The sequence below is a fragment of the Monodelphis domestica genome, chromosome 2 (assembly GCF_027887165.1).
Source record: "Monodelphis domestica isolate mMonDom1 chromosome 2, mMonDom1.pri, whole genome shotgun sequence".
NCBI lineage: Eukaryota > Metazoa > Chordata > Mammalia > Didelphimorphia > Didelphidae > Monodelphis > Monodelphis domestica.
In genome coordinates this window covers 70,826,250-70,851,725 of record NC_077228.1, presented here as the reverse complement: position 1 = coordinate 70,851,725, position 25,476 = coordinate 70,826,250, and the positions used below count along the sequence as shown (strand labels likewise).

General features: G+C 37.8%; 1 protein-coding gene across 6 annotated transcripts in view; it reads left to right on the top strand.

The window, feature by feature from the left end:
* Nucleotides 1-25,476, top strand: part of TNR (tenascin R) — a 718,245-nt gene that overhangs the window by 139,817 nt on the left and 552,952 nt on the right. The window lies entirely within an intron of this gene.

Sequence of the window (25,476 nt, the reverse complement as noted above, 5' to 3'; positions counted from 1 at the left end):
CTTCCCTCAAACTAGGATTTTTTTCCTCCAGGCAACCTAGGATGATAATGGTATCCCTTAGATGTCTGATGTTCCTTTCTGAGTCAATCCATGGTCCTGATATGGACATCTTTCCTTTATGACAAGGGTTCTTCATCTGGGATCTATGGACGTGGACTGTATCTACACAGGAGTCAGTAGATGAATTTCAGATGTCCGTTGATTCTTTTAAATGTTTTGATCCATATTTCAATATAATAGATTTACTTTGTAATTCACTATATTTTATTTTATGCATTTTAAAACATTCTGAGGAGGGATCCAAGGTTCCATCAGAATGCCAAATGGATCTGTGGCAAAAATGTAAAGAAGCCCTTTTTTACAGTTTCCCATGATTTATTGCCCATTTGGAGTTTGAACAATCATGTCTCTTCATACATATGGCTGTGTTTGGAAGTTAAAGGTTGGCCATGGGGTTCATATCTGTTGATGTTTTTTTGGGGGGGAGAATAGAAAAGATGATCTGTGTGACACTATTTCTGGTTGCTTGTAACTGACTACACTCTGGCTTGAAACTAAAGAGAGCTGCTACTAGAATGGGGACACACCTGAGGATGCTTAGTTACAAAGGAGAGAGATGGGAGACACTGCTGGTACAGGGGAATGCTTTGGGGTTTGCCTACTGATGGCTATTGATGGCTGATGGATCAATCTATTTTCCTAACCTCCTCCTCCCCTCACTCCCTTCCCTTCTCCAAGCCTCTTCTTCCCAGTTTCTTCTTGAAGCCTCTGGCTTCCTCCCTCCCCTCCTGAGTGGACTGTGGTATTTATAAGAAAACACTTCTTCCTTTTTCTTCTCCTGTAAGGGGTTTATTGGGATAAGACGATGGGAAACTGAGGAAAGAGGGATGAGGGTTTCCCTAATCTAAAATGAAGATTATGAGGGCTTGGGAAGTTACAACTGTGACAGAGGGACAGTTAGAGATGGAGGACAACAGTTAAAATCTTCTTTCTTCTTCACAAAGCCACCAATTTCAGAAGCCCCCTTCAAGGGTCCTTCAGCCTGGGACAGAAACTAAATAATATCAGTTCAGTTTCTTCCCCCTGGCCAGCTTCAACTCTCAAAGCCAGAGACAGAATCAAAGTCCAAGTTCCTGAATCTTCTCCTCTGTGGCCAGACCCCCAACTGCCTCTCCTGGGAACATTTCGTTTGGAATCTTCTTCTTGATTGACAGACAGGTCTCCAGCCTTGGTTCTTGCATCTTGGCTTGTCCTGCAAGACCTCTCTCTCTTCATGTTTCTACCACAGGGGGCTTGATAAGGACTTGCTGTTTGACCCTCTACCAGGTCTATTTTCATTTTCACTTGCCCCTGAAAACAGAAAGTCATAATCCAAATGAATATTGATTGATAGAATTTTAGAAAGGGATGCAGAAATTTTGGGAGAAGGGCTGGGTTTCTCAGTGCTGTGTAGCCACCCTCCCCAACTTCCTCTGCAAGAAATCTTTGTACTTGAGAAACCAACATCTGCCTTGGGTCAGAATTGCTGTAATGGATTGAGTTACAGTTATGTCTCTGTTCTATACTAATGTTATATGGGAGAGTCAGTGACCAGGGACAGAATTTAGACAGGTGGCTCCCTAAGGGCAGAAAGTGGTGATCTGGAATGGGAGTTTTAGAGTCCAGATGGTGACCCTAGGGGGGAAGAGACAGATCTTGGAACTATGAAAGGACAATTAATTTAGACAAGAGAGCTGCACAGACTATAAGAGGATAGAAGGCTAAAGAAGTCATGAGAATAAATAAGGGCAGCATCCTGAAAGGAGGGGCAGGATGTTATATCCTGGAAACAAAGAAAAAAAGTAGTTCACATGATTTCTGTAGACAGAGGGCAGGAGTCGCTGATCCATTAAGGTTCAAGCCTCTGTAAGGAGAAAAGTTTCCAATGGAAGCTATGGGATAGACCTTGGGGTCCCAATGGAAAAGGATCCTACTTTTCCAGTGTTCAAGGAGACTGAGAGAAGAAGCCAAACCTTGCAATGGGAGTGGAAACAAGGTGTACTGACTAGGAAAGAACACCACACCCAGTTTTAGGGGCAGAAGAAGAGTACAGCCAACTTGGTTATAGGGCAGAATAGAATCACAACATAAAGAGGACCCAAAAGAAACAACTGGACAACTGACAAGTCAAGTTAATTGAGTCATAAGAAATTGTCTGAATGTGATTTATACAGCCAAATGCTTAAAATATACCAAAGAGCCCCTGACCTGATAAGAAAAGAATCTCTGTTCCAGAGGAGTTAATCCTTCAACCCTCACCCTCCAGGGAGAGGCAGAGAATCTTTTGATTAGAAACAACTTGTTTATTCATATTTGTTGTTTCTCAATTGTTTCACTCTTCTCTGATTCTTTGTGACCCCATTTGGGAATTTCCTTGCAAAGATATTGTAGTGTTTTTCCATTCCCTTCTCCAACTCATTTTTATAGATGAGGACACTAAGGCAAATAGGGTTGTGACTTGCCCAGAGTCACCCAACAGTAAGCATCTGATGCCACATTTTAACTCAGAAAAATAAGTCTTCCTGATTCCAGGCCTGCCAATCTATCCATTGTACCACTTAGTTGCCAATTTTTATTCCCATAGATTCCCTTAAATGAAATTCTCTATTCAGAAATCATAGGTTCAGAGATCACAAGCTGGGAATCTCAGAGGCCAACCCTTTCTAGTCCAATCTCTTTTGTTTATACATTGGGAAACTGAGGCCAGGAGACATCAAGGGACTTGACCATGGTTACATCTATTTAGTATGTGATGGAGGAAGGATTTGAACCCCCGTCCTCTGACCCTAGAGTCTATAGAAGTGGAAGAGACCAAATTTTACAGATGAGGAAACTGAGACCTAGAGGGACAAAGCAACTTACCTAAAGTTTTGAGAAAGCTAGAGGCTGATTAGACTAGAGAGGGTCCATGGCCACAATTAGAAGCCAATTCTCCTATCTCCCAATCCAATGTTCCTTCCAAAATATTGCACAGCTTCCCTCCTAGGCAGCCAGCCGCCCACTCTGCTTACATATGAAGCCAGTCCTGCTGCCAGGGATGCTGTGAACATTGAAAGAGCTTGTTTCTGCAAAGAACTTCAGGCTTTTCAAAGAACAGTGGGCATTGTTGGTATGACTATTTTCATTATTGTTACTATCATCACTGGCATTTCACACACTGCCTGTTATCTCCTTCTGGTGTTTAGCAGCTGGGAAAAAATTCTGCCTGTGATTTCTCCATGCGGGCAGGACCGTTTATTCTGGGCATCCCCTCCTCCCTCTTTTCATTCGTTCTTTATAAAATGATGTGTATGGGGATGAGATTTGTTTGTTGTTTATTTTTTCCCCTAAGCACAAAACAGTATTGAAACTATTTTTGAATAGTATAAAAAGCATGATGTGGCTTAAATAACAGCTCTATTTCTAAGGAATTAGAATCAGAATACGCCTCACTAAACTTTAAATATAACCCTCTGACAAGAAAATTCGTTTAAAGCGATTTTCTGTGGTGAACAACCCCACTGCAGGATATCACTCAAAGGCCTACTCTGTTTTTAAAGCATACAGCAGCTTGCTCTTTTTGCATATGCCATACGCTTTCACCTAGGGCCAAATCGGTTGCTAAGTTTCAAAGAAATTGATTTTTCCATAGGATACGGTAAAATAATATTGAAGGCAGAGCCAGCCCAGAGCCAAACTGTGAAGTACTCTCCAATGTACTTGATGCCCTGTCAAAAGCTCTTTCCCCACTTCTGTTGCCTCCACTTCCCTCAGGGACCTCTTCTCTATTCCAATTCTGTGGGGCCTCTCTTTCAAACCAATCTCTGCTAAGTTGTAGCTGATAAAGGATTTTAAGATCCTAGATATAGACCTGGAAGGGACCTTAGAGGGAGTCTAGCTCAACTCCCTCATTTTATAGATGGGCAAACTGAGGCCAGTGGAGGTTAAGGGACTTGCCCAACATCCCACAGATAATTAAAGGCAGAGGGAGCCCTGCTCTGACTCTTATTCCGGACTCCCTCCCTCCCTCCCTCCCTCTCTCTCTCTCTCTCTCTCTCTCTCTCTCTCTCTCTCTCTCTCTCTCTCTCTCTCTCTCTCTCTCTTCCTTCTCTTCTCTCTCCTCTCCTTCTTCTCTCCTCTATCTCCTCTATGTGTGTGTCTATCTCTCCCTTTCTATGTCTGTCTGTGTCTCTCCTTCCTTCTCTTCCTTCCTCCCTCCCCTCCTCTCTCTCTCATTCTCTCTCCCCCTCTCTCTCTTCCTTTCTTCTCCCCTCTCTCTTCCCTCTTCCCTCTCTCTCTCTCTCTCCTCTCTCTCCATGTCTCTCTCTCCCTCTGTTTCTGGCTGCCTATCTCTCCCCTTCTATGTCTGTCCATGTCTCTCCTTCCTTCTCTCTCACTCTCTCCTTCCTTTCTGTCTCTATCTTTCTCTTTCTCTGCCTCCCTCTTCCCCCCCACCTTTCTCTATGTCTTGGTTTCTCCCCCTGACCACCAAACCTGTACCTACCTGCCTGCCTCTCAAAATGTAAGGTATTCTCCCTATCTTACTAGTTTAAAGATGTGGTATTTCCTCAATGAAGTCACTCCCCCCAACCCCTGCCATATCATATGCCTTCTACACTTTAGTAGCTGGGCTTCAAGAATGGCTGTGGTAAAAAAAAAAAAAAAAAACTCATAACCCTCCTGCCAACCTGGTGCTGAGCCTTTCTGAACTTAGCTAGGGTGGTCACCAAATGATAAAAATATAGTCTGTCACTAGAGTTTGATTCAAAAACTTCCCATCTTAATACGAGCTGCCCAAGCATGTACTCTCCTGATCTGGTCTTTGAGAATCCAGGATGATCTCTATACTGTGATGAGGCATTGGAGGACTTTTGTCTCTCAATGAGGAATTTTAATAGGAAACTTTTGGCCAGCAATCCAAGCAGATCCAAATCTAAAGGGCTGAAATTTCAGTCAGGATGATGATCCACTTTAGGAAATGTTTAAAGGCATATGAAGTATTTGGTGCACCTCTAATCATAGTGTCTATGTTCTGGAGTTGATTTTTGTGCATGTAGAACTTGGCCATGAATCTTTGCCCTGGAACCTGGATGCGAAGCTGTTCTAAATGCCTTGGTAGCCTCTTCAGAAGGATAACTGGTCATTAGACAACTCTAGCTGGAGGGTGTAAAATCATGGAGAGACGAGCGATAGAGGCATAAGAAGGAAGATACAGCATTCGGGACTGGTGGTAGAAGTTCCTCTGCTTATGGTATTCTACTTCCTTCTCTTCTCCCATAATCTCCACTATAACACATCTCTGAGATCCTTTAAACTTTAGCTTAAAAGCCACCCCCTTGGTGCACCCGTTTCTAAATAACTTCAGCCCTTATTCCAATCTCCCTTTTATTCAGGTCCTCCCACTCACATCCCTTGTTTTTTCCTACTTAGCTGATATTAGGCAATTTTGGATATGTTATGTTGCTCTGAAATGCTTTTCAAGTTGCTTCCTGTGTTAACACTTTCTTTCCCCAGGAAGAATTGCCTGTAAGGACCATATCTCCAAATGTATCCGTTTGTTTGAATTCTCAATTAATGGGGCTCAGCAGATAAAGAGGCCTCAAGAAATATCTGTTATATAACATGTTATCCTAAATCAATATCCCATTCAGAGGTAGCTACTGCATAGATCACTGAAGTCTGGGATCAGGAAGACCTGAGTTCAAATTTGAACCAGACTGTTAGGAGCTGTGTGGTGCTGGGCACTTAATTGCTTTTTGCCTCAAGTTTCTCCAGCTATAAACTGAGTATAATAATAGCATCTATTTCCCAGAGTTGTTGTGATGATTAAAAGAGATAATATTTGTAAAGTGCTTATCACAGTGCTTGGCACATAATAAGAAAAAGTCTTAAAATTAATACTATGTATTCACTGCCAGGTAAAGAATAGGAAATGGGGATAAGTGACTTGCCCGAGGTCACCCAGCTAGAACTGTTCGAGACCAGATCTGAGCCCAGGATAGTCTGCTTCTAGTCCTGGATCTCAATCCACTGAGCCATATAGCAGCCTCCTAATAATATACTTATAATATATATTTATATATACATATATAACATGATAATAGACATTTAATGAATGTTTATCCTAGACTTCTCACACCTATATAATAAAATATAAAATAGATGTGTCATGGCTATATTGTCTTCATTTAATTCATGGTCTTTTATTGGAAAGCATTTCCCTCAAAACCCTTTGAGGTGAGTGGTACATAAGTAACTAATCTGGGGAATTCCTGAAATGGAAAATCTCTCAACAATGAAGATTACAAACCATCCATGACTTAGTATATAAGCCTGAAGCAAATATAGAGTTTCTGTTACTTACCTTTGTTAGAATAGCAAATTAGACCTGAACTTTCATGAATCCAGAGACCTAGACCTGGTAGGGACTTACTGAGGTCTTCTAGTATAACATCCTCATTTTACAGATAAGAAAACTGAAATTGATGGATAAAAAAAAACAAAAACAACTTGCTCAAGGTCCAAAATATGATCACTCAGAAGTAGGACTTGAACCTAGATCCTGACTCCAGTGAATATTCTTTTAAAATCTCCTGCTTCCAAACCCAGAAAATGTACCAATCAATTTATAACACCTCTGAAGTGACTTCTGTAAGTCACAAAGGTTGTGTCAGAGCAAGGTTTTCAAACCCAGGTCTCCACACTCAAAGTCTGATATCCTTTCCTCTACACCTATACCTCTACACCTCTCTAAAGAAAAGTTGAGTTATATATGAAACTGCATTTTCCTCTCCTTACTCAGTTGGGACAGACAGCTGACTTCATAGCTAAGTGTTTTATCCATCCAAATTAAGTCTCAATGGAGTCTGGATTTCATCAAGAATGCCTAGGGTGAAGGGACACATTTACATCTAGAAAGAAAATCTGATCTGTCCAAGTCTGAGCCCATTAAGAATAGGAGTTCTTTCCAGTGTCCTCTGTGTGGACTAGAAAATGGTTACAGCTCAGTGTGTTGCTGGGATCAGTCAATCAATAAGAATTTATTAATACCTGCTATGTGCCAGGCACTGTTCTAAGTGCTGGACATAAAAATTACAAAGAGTGAAATCATCCCTACTCCAAAGGATATTACATTTTATGATAATCTGTCACTATTACTATATCTCTTCTCTTGTTCAATCATTTCAGTTATATCCAACTCTTCATGACCTCATTGGGGTTTTCTTAGCAAAGAGACTAGAGTTGTTTCCCATTTCCTTCTCTAACTCATCATATAAATGAGGCAAATGGGGTTAAATGATTTGCCCAGGGTCACACAAAATGTACATGCCTAAGGACAGATTTGAAATAAGGAAAATGGCATGCTATCCACTGAACCACTTAACTGCCCCATGTCCCTTTTACTACGTTAGTTATAAAAGTTCAGTGGAGTGGCGCAGCTTGAGTAGGGGTACCTTTGATAATGAGAAATTCCCACTGTGATCTATTTTAGCACAGCTTTCCCCTACATAACTCCATGGATATGACATTGCTTACTTTAAAAAATATAGGTAGATCAAGTTGGCTTATATAATTGCTCCTAAATGAATTCCTTTCTCCCATTATACCATGGTTAGGTTGTGTATTTGGCACAGATCCATCGAAAGGGGACATCATGGCAGGCATCCTAGCTGTTAAGTATGAAAAACAAAGAGGAAGTTAGTGTAGAACAGAGGTATTAAACTCAGTTGGGAAAAGTTTAGCAAAATAAATAAGAATACAACATAGAAAATGTTAATTTGTGCTTTTCTAAGTCAATATAGGGTCCTAACACATCCTTTTCACTTGAGTTTGACACCACTGGCCCAAAGGACACAGAGAGATGTCATTCATTTCAAAGCTCACCTCTAATGCTTACTATTTGTGTGACTTGTATAAAACTTAGAGAGCCTCTAAAGTTCCTTCTGAAGCTATTTCTATCATTTTAAGAAGTTGTAGCATACAGAACATCACTATGGGAGGAGATGTGAATTGTAAGAGAAATCTGCCGGGTCATTTTAAAATAAACTTCACTATTGCCTAGTGTATAAAAAGCTGGACTCCAAATCAGAGAAACCTGGGTTCAAGTCCTGCCTCTAAAACACACCAGTAAAGTAATCCTAGATAAGTCGCTTGATTGTTCAGTGTTTTGGGCAATTCTTTAAGTCTATAAGATATACAAAAGTTCAAGATTTGTATTGGTAGAGGGGTATAAGGTATAACTCTTACATCAATAAAATTACAGGTTAAAAATTAATCTTACACTCTAATACAATTACACTTATAGTAAAATAAGACTACAGAGACTGGTGGCACAGTGTTAGTAAAGGAGGTGGGTTAGTGGCACTAGGTCTAGAGTCAGAAAGACCTGAATTCAAATATGGCCTCAGGCATTTACTAGCTCTTTGACCCTAAACAAGTCACTTCATCTCTATCTTCCTCAGTTTCTTCAACTATAAAATGGAGGTAATAATAATAGTACCTTCTTCATAAGGTTGTAATAGAAGATAAAATGAGATCATATTTATAAATTGCTTGCATAATGCCTGGCACATAGTAGGTGCTATAGAAATGTTTTAAATGTTTTTTTTCCTTTCCCCTTTCCCTTCTCATATTGTACTGATGCTTTAGAAATAGTAGATAAGGAACTGAGGCAAGTAGAGTTAAATGATTTGCCCAGAGTCACACAATTAGTAAGTGTCTGAGGCTGTGACCGAACTCACATTTTTCTAACTGTTAAGCCCAGTGTTCTGTCCATTGTCCCACTTAGCAGTCCCAACAAATAAGCTAACAGCATACTAGTGGCACATTCCACAAGTCTAAGCTCTTTCAAAATGATAGGAATTGGTCATATATATATATATATATAAAATATTAAAAAAATATTGTTATTTGGCCACTCAAAACTACATAATATTTTCCGGATACATGTGAAATTTCCTTCTATGTTTGAGAATAAAATGTCATCTGGGACTGATACTGCCTCCTATCTGAGGCTTATACTGATCCCAGGAGTTTTAAGTGCCCTACTTCCCTCTGAAAATTGTTTTGCATTCACTTTGTATATATTGTAAATTTACTCATGTATGTACATGTTATTTCCCAATAAAATATAAACTTCCTGGGGACAAGAATTATTTAACCTTTTTTTTTATTTTTGGTCTTTGTATTCCCAGTGCCTACTCTGTTACATAGTAGGTACTTAATTAATGTTTATGAATAAGTGCATGAATGAATGCAAGAAAAATGTCAGAGTGAAAGTCATAGTTTGGATACAAGTACATTCAAACTGGATAAACGTATCATTTATGATTATAGTGAAATTCAACATGACTCCTTCTATGGGAATTCTTTCTTGATTCTCACCCCTGGTTAGTATTTGACTTTTCCTTTGTAGATGAGTTTGAACATGTTTATCTGTTTGCATATCATATCCCTCCATTGGAGTATAATCGAATTTAGGGCAGGAACTTGTCTTTGTATCTATAGCACCTGGGACAGTGCTTTACAGGTAATAGGTGCTTAAAATATTTGTTGGATTGAATGTATTTGGATGTATACACATGTGTAAACACACATGGGCTTTTATTTGTTCTCTTCTTAATTCTTGGGAAAATCACAAACCTTTGTCAAAATTTCTTTTAAATCTTGGGTGGTAATTTAACATGCAACTGTAAAGTATTAGACTTTGCACATCATTATTTTTTAATCTCTCCATGATTACTGACTCTTTCCCATCACTTTGACAATCAAGATGTATTGAATGACCGGCTGCTGTCTTGTGCCATTTTGTTTTCCCCCTTAGAACTATTGGAAAGAGAAAATCACGTCCCACAACCATCTGCAATATTGCATGCCCATTGCTGAATATTGAATAGGTATTATGAGTATTGAATTTGGCAGCACTTCTCCTGCCATATTTCTCTGTAGTTTTCATTGCCTGCTGGCAAGAAAATGAAAAGAGAAAAAAGGAGAGTTAACAATTTAGTAAGTTATATTTTCATGCCTTTATCTTGACCGTCCCCTGATGTCTTGGTTGTAGTAACAATCATAATGATGACAATACCTTTGAAAGCCAGCCTCAGAGTAAAGAAGACCCAGGGTCAAATCTTGCTTCTGATCCATCGGTAGCTGTGAAACCCTGGGCAAGTCTCTTAACCTCCTTATGCCCCAGGGAATCTTCCAAGTGTGTAAGTTACAGAGAAGTTGTCAATCTGCGCTCATGGAGGGAGTTTCCATGCTGGGATCTCTCCACACTGACAAAATCACATATTCAGATGCCCTGCAGTCCTCCAAAAATAATTATATACACAATATCTTGTTTGTCAAGACTTTCAAGATACATTTCTATGTAATTTTATGTGTATCTTCTGAAATATTTATAGCAGTTCTCTTTTTGGTGGCAAAGAATTGGAAATTGAAGGGAGGCACATCAGTTGGGGAATGGTTAGACAAGTTGTGGCATATGATGGTGATAGAATACTACTGTGTTGTAAAAAATGATGAGCAGATTAGTTTTGAAAAAATGTGGAAAGACCCATGTGAAATTATGAAGAGTGAAATGAGAAGAACCAAGAGAATATTATAAACAGCAATAGAAATATTGTTTTGAAGAATTATTTGTGTATGTCTAGCTCCAGAGGAAGAACTGTTAAATAAAAATAAAATGTAGTTATACATACACACACACATAATCTTTTTATCAAATGATGCTTTCTTTTCTGAGGGTCAGGAAAGGGAGTTAACTGGATATTTTGATGTAAGAGAAAAGGAAATATGTTTCAATAATATACATATTTCAAAGCATTTTTGTATTTGTTATCTCCTTTGATCTTTACAATATCTCCATGAGATATGATCATTAGATAAGACATGATCATCTCTATTTTATACATTAGATAACTGGGGCACTTAAACTTTAACTGAATTGTCTACACTCGCAAGCATCTTTGGGACAGAATCAGGACTTTAGGGCTCCTAAATTCCAACTCCAAAAATTTTCTAATCTACTCAACTCCCTTCTAATTTCATACTCTGATAATAGAACATAAACTTCTTATGGCATCTTGAAATGAAACCAAAATATTTTTCTAGGATGTTGACAATAATATTGGCTAGCTTTGATATAGTACTTAAAGATTTGCAAAAGTGCTTTAACAAACCTTATCTAATTTTATTCTCACAACTCTGAGAGGTAGTTGCTTTTATTACTCTCATCTTACAGTTAAGGAAACTGAGTATCAAGAAAATGTCGTTAGATTCAGCAGTTAAAAGATATTAGTAACTTTGGAAAAATGTTTCAGTTGAATGATGAAGTCAGAAACCAGACTGTAGAGTGATAAGAAAACAAAGTTGAGTAAATTGTATTCAATCTTCTCAAGGATTATAGCCACAAAGGGGATACAAGATATAGAATGATAGCTAGCCAGGTTGGATAGATCAAATGATGATTTTTTAAAAAACCCTTACCTTCCGTCTTGGAATCAATAGTGTTTATTGGTTCCAAGGCAGAAGAGTGGTAAGGGCTAGGCAATGGGGGTTAAGTGACTTGCCCAGGGTCACACAGCTGGAAAGTATCTGAAGCTAGATTTGAACCTTGGACCTCCTTTCTCTTGGCCTGGCTCTCAATCCACTGACCTACCCAGCTGCCCCCTCAAATAATGATTTTTAAAAAAAAATTAATTAATTTAGTATATTTTCCCATGGTTCCATGATTCATGTTCTTTCACTCCCCTACTTCCTTCCCTCTCCCAGAGGCAATGGGCAATTCCACTGGATTTTACATATATCATTGTTCAGAACCTATTTCTATATTATTAATATTTGCAATGGAATGATCATTTAAAGTCAACATCCCCAGTCATATTCCCATTGAACCATGTGATCATTCATACCTTTTTCTTCTGTATTTCTACTCCCACAGTTCTTTCTCTGAATGTGGATAGCATTCTTTCTCATAAATTCATTAGAATTGTCCTGAGTCATTGTGTTGCTGCTCGTAGAGAAGTGCATTACATTTGATTGTACCATAATGTATCTGTCTCTGTGTACAATGTTCTCCTGATTCTGTCTTTTCACTCTACATCAATTCTGGAAAGTAGTTCCAGTTCACATGGAATTGTTCCAGTTCATTATTCCTTTCAGCCCAATAGTATTCTATCACCATCAGATACCACAATTTGTTCAGACATTCCCCAATCGATGGACACTCCCTCATTTTCCAATTTTTTGTTTTTATTTTGCCACCACAAAGAGTGAGGCTATGACTATTTTTGTACACATGGCTTTCCTTATTATCTCTTTAGGGTACAAACTCAGCAGTGGTATGTCTGGATCTAAGGGCAGGCAGTCTTTTAGTACCCTTTAGACATAATTCCAAATTGCCTTCCAGAATGGTTGGATGAATTCACAACTCCACCAACAATGTTTTAGTGTCCCAATTTTGCCACATCCCCTCCAACATTTATTACTTTCCTTTGCTGTCATATTGGTCAATCTGCTAGATTTGAAGTAGTACCTCAGGGAGTTGTTTTGATTTGAATTTCTCTAATTATTAGAGTTTTAGAACACTTTTTTCATGTACTTATTGATAGTTTTTATTTCTTTATCTTAAAACTGCCTATTCATATACCTTGCTCATTTATCAATTGGAGAATGGCTTGATTTTTGGTACAATTGATTTAGCTCCTTATAAATTTGGGAAATTAGACCTTTGTCAGATGTTTTTATTATAAAGATTTTTCCCCAATTTGTTGCTTCCCTCTAATTTTGGTTGCATTGGTTTTCTTTGTACAAAACCTTTTTATCAAGTGATGGTTTTTGAGTGTGGGTAATAGGGACAGCTTTCTATGCACTAGGGAAATATCTAGCAAATGCCATGATTAGATATTTGTGGGAGAGTAAGGATAAGAAAGGGAGCAATCTATTGGAGAAGGTGGGACAGAATGGGATTATACACATGTAGAGGGATTTGTCTCGACAGAGAGAAGGTTCACCTCGTGTGAAATAGAGGTGGAGAAGATATTAACAGAAGGTATGTGGGTGATGTGAGATGCAGAGAGATAGAACCTGTGAATAACCTCATTATTCCAGTGAAATATTAAGCAAGCTGAGAGAATAAAGGGAAGGGTAGTTATGAGGTATCTGAAGAAATCTGAAAACTTTGGGAAAAACATGCTAGTCAGTGTAATGAACTAATTGTGAAGGTATAAAAAGATCACCTTGCTTCAGTGAGAGCCCAATTGAGAAAATGCCATATGCTCTATTGGTAGATCAGTTAGTTCCATGATTTTCTCTAGTTTCATTCAATAGATATAACATTAAAATGTCATCTGAGTAAAGACCCTTACCAGAGCAGACTATTTTGTTTTCATGTTTGTATCTTTCACACCCAGCACAGTGTCTTGCATATATCAGATACTTAATAACTTCTAAGATGATTGAATGAATGATGATGAAATATATGTGAAAAATATTTTGCAAGAAATTAAATGTCTTCTTCCTGATGTCCTTGATTTATTTTTTGCTGACTTTATAATGTTACACTCATTTTTAATCTTTCACAGTATGGATTCACTCAACTAAGACTACTCTTCAAATTTACCAATGATCCTTAAATTGCTAAATCCAATGGTCCTTTCTTATTTTACATCCTTCTTGACTTCTCTTTTGTTGCATTTGACAAACAGTCCACATCATTCCTATAGTCTCTTCCCTTCATTAGTTTCTTTGATACAACTTTTTCATGTCCTTCTCTTTCATGATTTGGGTATACTTCTCTGTCTCCTTTGCAGGATCATCATCCATGCCCCTCCTACTTTCACTAATTCATGAGCTTTTTTTTTTTAGACCTTTACATCTTTCCTTCTGAGTCTGTCTCATCCTCTCTCCTTTTCTTTCATCTCATTGTCTCATTATCATCTCTATCCAATGACTACACTATCAATATATTTAGCTTTCATCTTTCTACTGACCTCTGGATCTCCCATCTCCAACTGCCTACTGGATACTTCCATTTGGATGCTCAGTAGGCATCATCAATCAACAAAACTTGCTATCTTCCTCTTTAAACTCACTCATCTCCATTACCTTTGATTTCTATTGGTGGCAATCATATCACCTAGGTTTGCTGCAGGGAAACAATTCTTTACTTTTTACTCTCCATTGTCTCCCTGTATTATGTAGTTCTAGTGAATCATGAAGAGGAAGTATGACAAAGCATTGACTTAAAAACCTATCTGATTTAGGTCTTGGGTTCAAATGACAAAGTTCCAAAAGTACAAGATTAATTAAAAAGGAGACTGGCAAGTCTAGATATGTTTGTGGAATGTTACTTAGGATCATTCCTAGGATTCCTCTTCATCTCCACCTCCCAGTTTCCCTGTTTCCTTCAAGTCTCAGATACAATTTTACTTTTTACAAAAGCTTTTCCTGATCTCCCTTAATATGAGTGCCTTCCCTTTGTTGATTCAGTCCAATTTGTCCTGTATATACTTGCTTATGTGTAGCAGTTTGTATATTGTTTTTCCATTACACTGTGAACTCTTTGGGGGCAGAAATGATTTTTGGCTTTCTTTGTATCTTCAACACATAACACAAAGCCTGGAATATAATAAACAATAAATATCTATGACTGACTGAAGTGTAATGACAGCCTCATCCAGTATAGATGGTGTGAAACTGGGTTTATGGCATCCTAATTATGTTATGATAGGGATGGATTGGTAAATACTTAACATATGACTGAAGAAAAATGTCTGTGTGGCATATTCTTGATTATTATTAACATTTCTTCCATCACTTTCTTCAGTCTAGATAATCCACAGAATAATAGTTAAAGTTCTGATTTTAGTATTTGCTGATTTCTGACATATAAATATTCATATTGAAATTGAACAAGCAGTTTTTGAAGGGCTGGTTCAAGCTGGTTCCAGCACATGTCTGGCTGTGGGGCTCACAGATAACAAAACTGAATGGAATACAGAATGCTGGCCCAATGCTGATCTGACCCACTTTTCATTTTCTGTTCATTCCTCTTTTAAAACCTCACTGGAGAACCACATCACCAAAAGCAGATTATTAGTTAGAGTAATGACAACTCAGATTTCAGGAAGTACATGTACTAAGTGTCAGGCCATCATCCTGGTTCTGTATCAGGCCTACACTCACTCGGCTAATACAATGTCTTGGTCAGTTAAGAGTAGTAGACTATTTTCCCACTGTATTCTGGGCACCCAGATAGTTATCTGTATACTATACTTTCCATCCTCCCAAACAAGACTTGGCTGGAAGTGGACACCAAGAAATATGCTCCCAGCTAAAGGATTCAGAAATGGAAAAGGGAAGATCAACAGTCATAGGATTTCTTCCTGTAAGGGACTTTAGGGATTATCTAGTCCAAGCCTATAATTTTAGAGACAAAGATCCCATTTGAAGGCCCTGATGCTTATTGTTTGTATAACATCTGGGTCTCAGTTTTCTGTGAAAATGAGGGAATTGTGTTAGATCAGAAGTGAAGCATATATAGTTGGTATCATAATGTTTGCCTTCTCAAAATGTGGGGAGGGGCTTTGCTTTAAGTGTTAGCATTAATGCTTCCCTGGAAAACTGATTTCAGTGCTGAGATATTCATTGGATTCCTACTCCTTATTAGGGATAGTTGAGTCTAAATTTGAGGTCTTTTTTTCTCCTCCTTTGTGCCCACTCCCCATTTTTAATCTCAATTATGGATAGTGAATTCTTGGAAATATAACTTATTAGATGTAAGTCTTGTCTTTTCTCCTTTCCCAATTAATTGGAATGAAATTCCAGGGTATTTAACTACTATTTTCAGTCTCTTTGCCTTTCATTCTAATCTAAGGTTATTTTTACCAGAGTATGCTCAATTTAGAAACTGACTTGTAGGGAAGCCACATTTTGACTTGAGCACCACCATTACAACTGGCTGCAGCAGCCTCAAGCCCAGCTGGTTCAGCTAAAATCTAGAATGATTTACTAAAAACAAACAGCCCACCTGTTTACTTCCCCCTCCAATTCAGGTAGGCTGTCTTTTTGAAGTCACTGAGTAATGGTAGCCCTCACTCTCTCTAGTGGCAAAACTGGCCATTGTTGAAATGTGAGAGGCCTTATGTAATTCATTTTCCCCACCAGTGGGACAATAAAAGATCCATGGTCCTCTGTGAAGGTCCTCTGTGAATCTTTGCCAGCAGGCCACTGTGGGTATGAGGAAGCTCATTTCTGTCCTCTACCAGATGACAGGAAGCACTTAGCTTTAGTCTTTTAATGCCATTGCTATTTGGAGGGCTGCCCTCCCTCAGATACACTTGCATGATTCAGAGAAGCACAACTGCATGAGTTATGCTTCTATGGGGAGTAGCAAATAGATACTCTTGGAGGTCTTGGCAAGTAAAAGAGTAAACATGAAAACTCACAACTCCCTTCTATCTACTGCTACAGGAACTCAGTCATCTCTAATGTTGGAAACCTATCAGGATTGGGAAACTGACCGCAGCTTAAGTTCAATAAAAGATCATGGGACAAGACAAGAGTAAGACTCCAAGCTCTAAGATTCAAGAGGCCACTGTGATGAAAGGATCAAGTTGGAAAAGGCATTATTCATGCTGAAACTCTCTTGAGTAACCAACTCCTAGCGCCCTTGCCAAATCTTATACCAAATTTCCGTATTTATCTCATTGGAACTTGATGCTACTGCATTACCAACTAATATTGCCTACCCTTGAACCTGCCTTCTGTCTCTGACCCCATACCAGCCTCCTACTGATAACCAGCTCTTAGCTCTCTATGGCATAGCTATCTATGACTATGAATGCTGTTCAGAACAGGTTTCCAAGCTGGCAAAATATGTCTATGGTCTCAGAGCTTTATGGATTGTGGAGAATCGACCACCCCTCATGACTGGTTCATTTTGTCCCTGGTTCTGACTGGTAGAGAGTTTGGAGGGAGAACAGCCACAAGTGAATTCAATAAAGATAAAATGAGGTAGATATTTCAAGATATTTCAAGCAAATTCATTTTATTAACAGTGATGAATATATATGTTAACACATTGGGTTATGCTAGCCATATCAGTTAGGCCAATTATCCCAATGAGAAGGGTGAAGACCCTTTTGATTGACAAAAGAAAAAAGAGGGTTTTGCTGGTCCTGAAATATAACACTTGGCTATACTAAAAATAGTGGGTTGGTATTCAGGTATGGCTAATCACAACCCTCTCTGATAATTAAGGCATGCTAATTGTTTTATGGGACCCATCTGCTTCTTGTAATCTTTGCTAGGAAATCAAAACTATTAGACTCACTGACCTCTTGGAAGGGATAAAAATCTCCCCAAATGGCACAAGTATAGGTCAAGAGAGATGACATCTTTTAGGTGATGGCACCAAGTTAAACTTGTTGAGTCTTAATGAAAAACAACCATATGTTTCAGGGTCTAAGGGTATAAGAGGTAACTTTTCTTTTAATTATACCTTTCAACTAACTTAGAGGGAGAGCTGGATTACTGGGCTTAACTCAAGAATAAAGAAATGTGGAACGTTTGATAAGTGAACAAAATGGGCAGCAATATAGAATAGGATCAATTAAAGAATAGAATAATTATTAAATGACAGAATCAATTAAATTTCTTTAACATCTAATACAAAAGTGGAGAGGGGAAGAGAAGAGAATACATCTTTTGCTTAAGGTTCATGCTCCACTAATTGTGTTCTATATAGTATAATGAAAGGAGGGCTTATTGTCTTTTGGGTTTCAAAAACCTTGATTCAAGTCTCAACTCTGACATTTATCAGATGTGTGAACCAACTAACATCCTCTATTTCCCAGCTTCTCTTTTTCTGTCAAGAGCACCAGTATTTTTCCAGTTATCCAGGTTCACAACCTCAGAGTAATCCATGACTCTTTATTCTTCCTCATCCAATATACCCATTAAGTTGCCAAATCTTTCCATATCTTTTGAATTTATTATGTTCTCCCAGCTCATATCACCATCACCTAGTTCAGGCCCTCATCACCTCTCACCTGGACTAGTGTAATAGCTTTAAATCTCTCCCCTCTCCACACAACTATGAAATTGATTTTTCCTAAAGTACAAGTATGACCACATCACTCTCCTCTTTAATGGTTCTCTATGTCCACTAGGACAAAATACACACTCCTGTTTGGTTTTAAAGTCTTTCACAGTTTGGCTCTGACCTTCCTTTCCCATCTTCTTATACATTTCTCTACTGACCATTTTATGGTCCACTCAAACTCACCTTCTTGCTCTATCTTACTGGTGACAATTTATCATACTCTTTCTTGGTACTATTAACATTCTTTGTCAAAAATGTATTCTTTTCTTAGCTTTGCCTCTTAGAATTTCCTAGTTTCATTTGAAGTTCAACTAAAGCACCGCCTTCTAGAAGCCTTAACTGATCTCATGAGCTCCTGGTACTCTCTTCCTAATGACCTCATATTTAGGTGGTTTATTTTTATATATACATATACATATGCCTTTGCATACATCTATATACGCAATACACACATTTTTCTGCTAGGAAAAATTAAGCTTCTTGAGGACTGGTTTAGTTTCATATTTATCTTCATATCCTTGGTACTCAGTATAGTGCCTGACACATAGGAGATGCTTAATAAATTCTTATCAAATAATTATTACATTTTCTAGTCATTTTTCTTCTGATCCTCTTATATTCTGTTCTGTTTGACTCAGGGCAGAATTTTTTTACATAGATAAGCCTTCCTCCCTTTCCTCTCCTATCATCCTCAGGTAACATATAACCTTGGGTCCTGGGCCAGGGGTTGTTGTCATTTAGATGCCTGAACCAGAACCCTAAAAAACTCTTGGTTGCCTGAGGCCATAAGTCCTGCTTCTGGGCTAGGCTGATATAGACAGCTATTTAGGGTCTGTTTAAAGTCTGGAGAAAATGTACGATGGGCAGAAACTAAATGGCTGAAATAATAATATTGGATTCTCTTTAGGTTTCAATTATCCATGTGTTCACAGCTTTCATTACCATATATCAGCCCAAAGTTGGCAGTAACTGCAGCACAGATGACAGCCACGCCATGTAATGATAGGGTCCCCTCTATAATAATATCAACGGATGTTATTCTTCAGTGACTATTGGAACTCAAGATACTTGTGAGTAAAGCAGACCATGATGGTCTATTCCATACATTTCAGCCATCTATTATCATTGCTTCCTTTTTCAAATATTCAATTCAGATGAACTGATTCTGTAAAAATACAACATTTCAAATGTTGGTCTTTGTTCCCTCTACTAGAAATTCCTCACTTACATTTGTGTAGTGTTTTATAGTTGACAAAGTATTTAACAGACATTTGCTTGCTAATACAGTGAATAGACACTGAATTGATTATCAGTAAGAACTAAGTTCAAATCCAGCATCAGCGTGTGATACCTGACAAGTCACTCGACCTCTGTCTGATTCAATTTCCTTATTTTTGAAACCAGCATTCTCACAGCACCTACCTTGTGAAAAGGAAATGATATAACATCCAGAAAGTGCTTTGAGTCCTTAAATTGCTAAATATAGCTGTCTTCATCATCATCATTATCATCATTTGATCATCATAATTAATTATTATTTTTCCAATTGTTTTTATAGCATCTACATTTCTCAATATTTTCCTACCTCCTCTTCCTTCTTTATAACAAAAACAAAAAGTCAGGGGTAAGGGGGACAGTTCAGCCAAATTAACCAACATATTAAACTTTTACCAAGGCCATTGTTCTATTCCTGTCCCTGCAAAGCATTGGAGAGGGGCATTTGCCTTCTCAAATTTTTTCTTTGAGGCCAGGATTGATCACTAGATCTTCACAGCATTTAGCATATGATACATTCCCAGAAAAACATACATACACACAAACACACATAAACAAAACATTCAAATTGCAAATACTCAAAATGCAAATACTCAAAAACCACAGAAATATAAGAAAATAATAGAAATACAATTACCAAGGAAAGAATGAATAATACAGTGAGTTAATTTTTCTATTTTATATTATTTGAGAAAGGAAGAGGAATGGGAGTGGGGAAACTGGAGGAAGAAGTGTGAAGGAAAAAAGTAGGAAGGGTGAGAGAGTTAAAATAGAGGAGAGAGAGAAATAATCTATCCAAGAATGAGGAACAGCAGGGAGAAAAAAGGATGATTCAGATCTATAAAAGTAATAACATTGGCTAATAATTAGTCATAAGAGGCAGCTCAAACTTCATATTTCAGAAGATTTAACCCCATGAGGAACCCAGAAAGATTAAATAAAGAACAAGTAAGGGTATAGCCCATAAATCAAAGATTTAAATTTCAGAACAGATTGAACAGGAAGAAAGTAAATTAAGAGAACAAAGCAATAGAAAATATTTTAGCCTAGCTGCAATAAAAAGAAAACTAATAAACACAAGAAGTTATAGAGAAGGAAAGGAGAGTAGAATGTGAACCATTCACTTAATTGAGAGGAGAAAAAGGACAAAAAAATGGGAAGAAATACATAATTATAAGGAAACAAAAGAAATTTTTATTTAAATAATACTCTCAAACTAGGGAAAGGGTTTGTAAACATAAGTTGTGTGGGTCTGGAATGGATATAAGAATCTCTTAGGCTAACACCATGTCAAAGCAGGTTAGAAAGATTATATTGACTTAAAAAGTGGAAGGGGCTAAAAAGTACTAAAGAAATAGGAGGAAACACACAACTCTGGTTCTCATAACCTTACATGTGAATGGACCAAACAATCAAATAAAAGGAAAGTGAATGGCAGAAGGTCAATACAACAAAACTGTATAATTTCTTCTTTACAAAAAACACGTATAAAAAGCAAAGATACACAAAGAATAAAAATGAAACTGGAGCAAAATTTACTCTATATGCAGATGTATTTTTTAAAATCAGTAATAGGGATTTCCTAGTCAAGATGGCTCTAGAGTAGAAGCAGAGCTTTTCTCTCCACTGACTGAGAAAGAGTGCCTCAAAACGACAAAACAATCAAACAAGCAAAGGAGTTCCATGGTAGGGTACAGCACAGAAGGTAGACAAAGTTAGGGGATTTACATGCTAAAAGGGGACAAAATTTCTCCCATCAAGGGGAGAGCTCAGCACCCTGCCTCCACTTCATCTACCTTTCCAGAGTCTAAGCAAGCACAGGACAAGGTTCTAAGTTCTAGGAGGGAGGCTGGCTGAGGTCAACACAGACTTACCCCTAAGATAAACTAGACTCAGAACATAGAGAGGCTGAGGAAATGTTGATATAGGGTGCAGAGCTTAGGGAGAGGGGGTGTGACTCACAGCGAAATGCCACAGAGACAGGAAAAATAGCCTGTGGGTTAAAACCTCTCACTCAATACAGAGACTTGCCTACACTCCACACCTAGACCTCTGTGAGACAATCTTTGAGTTCTTCTGGGCTGGACCTACCACTAAGAACATCTGGACACTGCTGAGGACTGGGAGAAATATCCTCAGGGCAAAAACCTTTCCAGAGCCCAATACAAAGATCACCCACATTTCCTCACTTAGACATCTGACCAAGAAGGAACAAGGCAATGGCCATCAACTTCCAGGAACTAAAATCCACAAACACACACAAAAAAAAAAAGAAGAAGAAAACTTTAACCCTTAATAATTTTTATGCAGAAAAATCCCAGCCTAAAGAAGAGAGAGCAGAAGATGACAAGCAATTAAAAACACCAAAGCCTTTGAAAAAATGGAAATTGGTGACAAGTTCTTGAAGACTTTAAATCCAAGATTGTGAGAAAAATGGAAGAGATGTGGCAAGAAAAGTGGGAAATAGTTCAAAAGAAAATAACAGTTTAAAAGATAGGATCTGCCACTTGGAAATTGAAGCCCAGAAATTCTCTGTCTTAGAGTTTGAAGTGTAGGAATTTGGGGGAATATGATCTCTGTATTTTCTTTGGCTGCTTTGTTTGTTATATTTAGTTGTTATGGGCAGTTTTTCCTTTATTTCTTCCTAAATTATGGTGTTTGTGTGTTTTTAATTGTTATGTTCTTGTGGGAAATATATAATAATGTTTAAGTTGTATCTACATATTCTACACTCATCATCAATTTAAAAATTCAATTATACATTAATTTAAAATCATTTTAGTTATTTATTTTAGTAATTCAATTTAATTTTTAAAAACTTTTATTCAATCTAGTATTTTTGTAGTGTAACTATTCATCTATTTTGCTTTTTTAGAAAGACTTTTAATTGAATATTAATTTTTAAAAATTTGCTCATTTAATATTAATATCCACATTGAGCACACTAAGTATCAATCTATATTATTCCTAATTTCTTTATTTATGGGTATCATTTTTCTTTTGAATCATTCTGGAGTTTCTCACTCTTGTTATAGGCCCTACCAGGAATTCACAGGATTTATCAGACTTTGATTTACTTTCTTTGTCTTTAAAATATTCCTTAAGAGAAGGTTGTTTTAACGTTGAGATTTTGCTACTTTTTTTGTCCTCACTGTTGATTTATCCACTTATGATCTGGGCTCTAATAGAGGTGGATTTTTTTCCTCTTAAAATGCCATTTCAATATTTTAAAAAATTTCCCTGTCACACATTATCTGGCATCTTGCATTTTACTGGGGTATAGATACCACTCCTTAAGGCTAGACTAAAATGTTGCCTTAGATTTCCCATGTTTGGGGATATAGGGTTTTCTAGACTAACCCTCACCCTGACTAATGGGATATGATTCACCTTGGCCAGGTTTCAGTCTCCTTTAGGTATGCCACAGTCATTCACTCTGGACTCCTGCTCTAATTCTTCCCTTGGCTCTCTTTCTTTCCTTCTTAATGATTGACCTGAATCAGCATTTACCATTTATTTTCCTAGTGATGGGAAGGTAGTAAGGGTGTTTTCAGGTCAATTCTCTGAAGTCTTGGTTGTCTAGGGTTCTCATGTGAATCTGGTGAGAGTCTGATCAGAAGGCAGCACATTTTTATCCTCCTCCTCCTTCCTGGTTTAATTGGGTAGAATTACCCAATTTTTCATTGCTGTTTAGAGGGAAAGAGGCAGATGTGTCATCAGTGAACGTACAATAGGATGTGACCCCTTGATGGAAAGGTCATTAAATAGCTATTAAGTGTTTAAGGCTGAATTTGAACTCAGGTCTTCTTGATTCCAAGCCCCAAAGTCTATGCATTGTGCCATTCAGCTGGTTCAAATGATGAAGTCCATAGTTCAGCTTTGTCCTCATCCATTGTGAAAGTATGGGAGGGGACATGGTCTGAGGGTGCACTTTATGGATTAGTTTCTCTGTTGTATATCCATTAGAATTTTATTCTTTCTGGACTCTTTCTTCTTCATCCTGTGACTTCAGCTACAATTATGCTATATCTGGAACATAATCCACTCTTTCTCCTTTTTTGAGGGGATAGTAAATGAAAGCAGGTCTAGAACAAGTAATTAATCTGAAATCTTGCTGGTCATTTGATCAGGAAATTGAACCAAATATTATTGGCCCCATTTTGTTAATATGAAATTTGCTTTAGTACAGGATCTTATTTTGGACCTTTGGACCATTGGGAGTTTAGGTTGTTGTGTGAAAAATGGACTTTTTACAAAGCAGCTTTACTTATATAAGTAGTCCTGAAGCATGGGCCCCTCCCCCAAACAAAACAACCCCACTCTCACAGTGAGACCCCAGTATATTAGACACACACACACACGTTATATATAGTACATAGAAAATTGAATGTACTTTTGTGCATATATGGAAACATAAATTCTCTTAGATTGGAATTGATTTTTGTATTTCTAAAATAAGCACTTAGGAATCCAAATGTGGGTAACGCTAACACTGTTTTCCATAATCTATATGCCTCTATGAACCATAATAGTTCAAGATGAATATGACCTATTAGTTGATTAGGGCTATTACTTTGCAAGAGTGGAATGTAATCCTCAGTTAGGAAGCATGGTACTTGAATCTAGATAGTGAGCTGATTATACAGTGTGCCTATAACTAATTCAGCCCATGGAAAGCTGCACACAATCAGTAATGCACAGACATTCAAACATGCATGAACACTTTCTCTCTCTCTGTCACTGTCTCTCTGTCTCTGTCTGTCTTACCCTGTCTCTGTCTCTGTCTGTCTCTGACTTTATCTGTCTGTCTCTGTCTCTGTCTCTGTCTCTGTCTCTGTCTCTCTGTCTTTGTCTCTATCTCTGTCTCTGTCTCTCTCTGTCTCTCTGTCTCTCTCTGTCTCTCTCTGTCTCTCTGTCTCTCTGTCTCTGTCTCTCTCTGTCTCTCTCTGTCTCTCTGTCTCTCTCTGTCTCTCTGTCTCTCTCTCTCTCTCTCTCTCTCTCTCTCTCTCTCTCTCTCTCTCTCTCTCTCTCTCTCTCTCTCTCTCTCCCCTGATGCACATATTCATCTGAAACTGTGCAATTGGGTTCCTGGAACTTTTTTATTAAAAATTCTCAAAGCAGTCCAATGCAAGAGAATCACCACCCTGCTGCTCTTTATCTTTTGCCAAGTACTTGATAAAATGTGTTCTACAAATGTAGATAGAGAAACGTGATAACAGAATTCACTCTGGCTGGATATTGGAATTACAATACCAATGTTATAGGCAAAAAGTTGAAACCAGGGAAAATCTAAGAGTGAAACTTTCTCAACTTGTGGATTGATGCCAGAGGCATTGAGAAGAATCTCAAGCAGTCACAGGATCATATACTAAAATATGAAACAGACCTCACGAAGCCCTTCATTCATCCTCCTCATTTTACAAATGATGTTCAACTATAAAACTGGATCCTATGATTAAATCCATTGTTCTCTCCATCCTATGCACTCTCCTCCCTCAATTTGAAAGAAGAAAGGGAAAACCTTTTTTGTAAATACTCACAGTCAAGCAAAACAAGTTTCCATATCATCCTTGTCCAGAACTATATGTCCCATATAGCATCTTGAGTTCATCACCTAGCAGTATAGAGAGTGTAATATAATTCATTAGTACTCCAAAATTATGGCTAGTCATTGTAGTGATTAGAAGTAAGGTCTTCCAAAGTTGTATGTTCTGATTAATTTACTTTGCATCAGTTTATACAGATCTTTTCAGGTTTTTCTGACCCATCCTTTGTGTTATTTTTTGCATGTACTTACTTTGTACAAAACACAGTGCTAAATGATGGGGATAAAAATAGACAGTCCCTGCCCTGAAGAAGCTCTCATTCTAATGGGGAAGGCAACAAATATGGAAGGTTTCAGATTCAATTCAATTTAATAGACATTTGTTAAGAGCCTACTATGTGCCAGCTACTATGGTAGGTACCAAAGATACAGAGAAGAAAAAAGAAAGGCATGCCTTGGTATCAAGGAATTTACAATATGGTGCAGGAAGACAAAATACAAAAGGAACCTTAAAAGGTAGAGGAAGGGAGAA